The sequence below is a fragment of the Quercus suber genome, unplaced genomic scaffold, assembly GCF_002906115.3.
Source record: "Quercus suber isolate HL8 unplaced genomic scaffold, Cork oak 2.0 scaffold_65, whole genome shotgun sequence".
Classification (NCBI taxonomy): domain Eukaryota; kingdom Viridiplantae; phylum Streptophyta; class Magnoliopsida; order Fagales; family Fagaceae; genus Quercus; species Quercus suber.
The window spans coordinates 871,140-876,609 of NW_027069530.1; positions in this window are offsets into that span (position 1 = coordinate 871,140).

Sequence of the window (5,470 nt, forward strand, 5' to 3'; positions counted from 1 at the left end):
ACCTTACCGATGTGGGATGACTCGATAACACTGAGTATCTTTTTTTTATTTGAGAAACACACACACACACATAGTTAGCGACCTTAAAATGAGTTGGAAAACTATTTCTTAACTTCGCTTATTTAGTTTTGTGTGAGATAGAGTAATTTTTCTTATTTAACTTCACATGAGATAAAGTTTTTTATCTAGAAATTTTTAGTAGAAAACAACTCTCTCATGCCAAGTTAAGTAATGGAAGTTAAGAGATAGTTTTTTTTTTTTTTTTTATTATCCATTTTTATGATACTACCAAATACAAAAAAATGTAGAAAATCGTCTTCATATAAGGCTTTCTATTGAAACATACATAGTGGATTTTTAATTGTTTTTCAAAAATTATTCTCTAGAAAACTATCTAATTTTCCTATATTTGGCAGCAACCTTAAAATGAGTTGGAAAACTATTTCTTAACTTCCCTTATTTAGTTTTGTGTGAGATAGAGTAATTTTTCTTATTTAACTTCACATGAGATAAAGTTTTTTATCTAGAAATTTTTAGTAGAAAACAACTCTCATGCCAAGTTAAATAATGGAAGTTAAGAGATAGTTTTTTTTTTTTTTTTTTTTATTTTTTATTATCCATTTTTATGATACTACCAAATACAAAAAAAATGCAGAAAATCGTCTTCATACAAGGCTTTCTATTGAAACATACATAGTGGATTTTTAATTGTTTTTCAAAAATTATTCTCTAGAAAACTATCTAATTTTCCTATATTTGGCAACAACCTTAAAATGAGTTGAAAAAATATTTCTTAACTTCTTTTATTTAGTTTCATGTGAGATAGAATTATTTTCCTTATTTAGCTTCATGTGAGATAAAGTTTTTTTTTTTAATAAAAATTTTTAGTAAAATACAACTCTTTCATACTAAGCCAAATAATGGAAGTTAAGAGATAGTTTTTGTTCAATCCATTTTTTCTGATACTGCTAAATATAAAAAAAATGTGAAAAACCGTCTTTACATAAAGTTTTCTAAACAAACATAGTGATTTTAATTATTTATGATACCTTTTCTCCAGTAATAAATCTTGGGTTTAACCCTAGAGGGGGAGATCTTGATCTTGATTTTTAATTGTTTAAATAAAAAGGCATACGTGGGACTATTTAAAATATAGATACCATGAGTATAGTGGTACACAAAAAAATATATTGAATACAGATACCAAGAGTATAGTAGTACCCAAAAAAAAAAAAAATTTCAAAATGTTTTTGGGAATCTTGAGCAACATGCCAAAAAACCCATGGAACCAAAATTTCAACCATTTTGGAAAGTACTCGAATATATAAAATAAGTTATTAATTTCTCTGAACAACCAAATATATTTCTCAAAAAAATAAAAACATTTGTGTTGCCGTGATCGAATAAGCTTCCAATGTGGTGCAACAACAACAATCGCTCTCGTTCGTGTTGCGGCAAATGTACCAAAGACCAAATTGTTCACAAAAATGAAAAATCACATATAGAGTTTGAAATATGGCTGTCTTGCACTTTCATAAATGGCACCAACCCCCTGTGCTTAACTCGTGCAATGAAGTATTACTATATTAAGGAATAATATTATATATGTATTAGTATTTATATATGAATCAATATGGACCAACCCTTTCCTTAACATGAAGAAGCTAGCTATAGCTCATGATGTGCCATATATATATATATATATATATTATATTCCTATATTTTGACAACTCATTGCTTTATTCTTTTCCCTCATTAGTTTATTCTTGTTTTTCAACGCCTCTCTAAGAATGATCTGTGCTTGCGTTAGCCGGTAGGTGAATACACGCCTGGGCCTTGAGAAAAAAAAGGCCTTGAGAAAAAAAAAATTTGTGACTAAAATCTTTTATGACTTAGTCCTTTAAGTCATTCTCAACTAACTCCATCTCAATTAAAAATGTCCCCATCAATATACAAGAAATTTATTAATTTGTGGCGCCAAAATTGAGCATATATATATATATATATATATAAAATAAAAAAGCTTGCAAGTGTGGATTCGGCCCACCTAAACCTAACTCAAGTATGATGAGAATGAGAGACCGCATGCACAATAATGGGACTTGTCACTATTTGAATTCACAATTTTTAGACTCGTAAAAGTGATGAGTCACAAGCAAGGGCGGTTCTACATTAATGTCAGGGTGGTCACAGGACGACTCTGACTTGGGAAAAAATAATTATTAAATATTTTATGATTTTTTACCTTAAAAAAAAAAATTGTGACCATCCTAAATTTTTTTAGGCCTAACATTAATAAACATTGGACAAAGTTTGGTAACAAACTTGATTATATATTAAGCCTACAACTCTACTTAATTTTTTTTTTTATTTTATTGAATGTGAATTTTGACAAATCTACCATTAGATCACATTTTCTTTTTATATCCTCAATGCTTGCAAAATATCAATAAAATTAAAGATTAAAAGTAATGTAATCAATCAAATGTTTAAATTTTGAGTTTTGTAGTTTTGAAATTATACATAAAAAATAAGTTTATGGATCGAATAGTAAATAATATTCGATTGGCATGAAATTTGATACGTGTTTTAAAAATATAGAGAATATGTATTTCAAATGTTATATTTTCAAAATATGTAGTTATGCTAATTTATTTAGTGAGAGTTGTAGCCTTAAGCTACAATTAAGTTTGTAGCTAAACTTTATTCTTAAACTTTAGTCCTTTTAACAATATAGTAGGCATTTACAAACAAAAAGGAAAGGCAAAGAAAAATTTTATTGAACTAAAATTTTGAAAGAGATGTATCTTGTAGAATTGATAATGAGACATTGAGATTATCATGCAATAATTTTAAAATTAAAAAAAAAAAACTTATAGAAGAAAATTGTAAGATTTTATGTTTTGCTTTTTTTGTTTTTTTTGTTTTATACTTGTCAATATATGGAATTCTCTTTTACTAGATTTTGTATAATTTAAGTTTCATAACGAAATTCTCTTTGGTTTTGTTGTCAATATTTTTAGAGCCGTCATTGGCCACAAGGGCTTTTTGTCATTAAGCCACATACGCGAGTAGTTATATATATAATCTAATTTTTGCTTCACAAATTGTCTTGATAAGGTGGTCAACTAATCAGCAGCATGCCACACATGCTAGCTGCTTCTGCTTCACTTAACAATCAAACTTTGAGTCATAGGAGAAAGTAAATATCAAACCCGGACCACATCTCTAACACAATAAAACAAGTATTTTTAGCATATGGGATTTCCCTAGCCAGCTCCTTTAGTTCTTCAACGTGACCCTGTTTGGTGATCTAATTATTTGTCCTTTTGCAACTACTAACCTGTTTTTTGTCCACACATTTATGGCTCTGCCTTTGATCCTTGTATAAAAAACAAACACGCTCATTAGATACGTTTCATTTTCTGTCCATGATGCCCTTGAGGGCCAAAGAGAGATTAGTTTTTCTTTTTTAATGAGAGAGAGAGAGACTGATTTAGTTGTGTATATATATAACATGTCAACGCGAGAGATTTAGGTACGTACCACAAATCATGTGCTCAATAGGGTGATAAGCATAAGCTCTAACATGCAAGATTTTGAACTTTATGCCATATTGATTATCTGTTGAATATATATAGCGTTGCTCTGAAGGGATTTGAAATGAAAACCAGTGCATCTACCCTTCAGATTTCTGGTTCACATGCATGGTTGCGGTAAAACTCAAAAAATTCTCAGTCCTAGCTATAATAACCAACAGCCATTCAATGGACCTGGAGGTCTTTTGTAAACAGAAAATCAACAGGTAAAATGTATTTTGCTACTTTGGTCTTTTGATAATCAACAGGTAAAATGTATTCACAGCCAAATTCTGAGACATAGAGAGCATTTATTTGACTGTCCATAGTTCTTCAACTTAGGCTCTATTTTTTTTCCTGCACTAGTAAAAGTTTTAGAATGTGGAAAGAGGCAAGAGGGAAGCTAAATGAATGGTGGAAATTCAATAATTGGGCAGCATTACCTACACTGCTAATAGAACTTCTTGAATATTTCCCTTCTTGGATTTACAAAAAAAAACTCATTCAATCAACAAACCTGAGGTCTGAGCTTGCTTATATATATATATATATATATCTAACAATGGAGCACGACTAGCTAGGGCTATCGTTGACAAGTAAGTATAAAATCTTATCTGATAGTACGTACTACTATCTAACATTTTTCCATGACTAACTGTAAGTCTTCCTTTCCTTATTTAGATGAATATATAAATGTGAACGCATGTGTTTAGCACATGGAACATGGTACAATCTAATAATTTATGGATTGAAATTCGTATGAACTTTCAAAAGAATAGCATTTTCTATGTCCCTAAAGAAAAGTGGAAGTGTAAACAGATGAATTCATATTAAAATGAGAAAATTTTAAAGCATTATTGGAGCTTAAATCTGTTACGAATTTAACCAATTTGTAGATAAATGAGATGCAAATAATAGAGAAAATATGCGAAAATAAAAAAAAAATCATCCAAGACAATATTTCTATCAAACACAAACTAGGCTTCACATAGCTTCACAAACTAGGCAATATTTTTCTGCTGCTATGATTGTGCAATGACTCTTTCCTAAGCTGCTAAAATAATTATCTTGAAGATTTCTTGAGGGCAGCATCAATTAATGATCGAAGCTTATAAGTTCACCCTTTATATTCTTGTTTGTTAAGTTCACGTCTCGTTCTTTGTTAGTCCATTTTTGTAATCTACTTTCATATACACTGTTCTAAGATAAAAAGTCAAGCTTTTTGGTTTTGGATGGTTGTGAAATAAGACATCCTTTAAATATGCGTAGTATTGTGCTACTGGCCAAAAGAAAGGTCCATTTCTTTCTCTCAATGTCTACTTTTAATTAACGACATTTAATTGAAGATTATGCTATATAAAAGGTCCATCACTTTCTCTATTATAACCACATTTAATTGGAAATTATGCTATATCAAAGGTCCATCACTTTCTCTATTAAAACAATATATATACAGCCCACAATATATATATATATATATATTAATTAGTAACAAGAGAGAAAAAATATCGGGTAAGAAATGGACAATGTTGTAGATTCCTTCGACGACTAGTAAAAAGTAGACAAAACTTTGTTTATATTAAAAAGAAAGACCTGTGGAATGGTGCATGTGTAGTAGTAACGCAAGTGTTTGGAAAATCTATGAGAACATGAAAAACGTGTTAGGGTAGTTTCGTAGGTAGAGAGAGTATGTTTTCTATCTAATAGTATTAATGTACAAAAATAAATTAATTGATGAATTGGTGGTTGGCAAGAAATTTCTTCACAGATCCTCACCTACTTCAACTGCTATCGTGTAATTCAATCAAGGTTAACTCCGCTAATTATTGATTTCACCCCCAAGCTTTATAATTATTGACACAATTGTAATACAAACATTCGTTTTTTGCTGA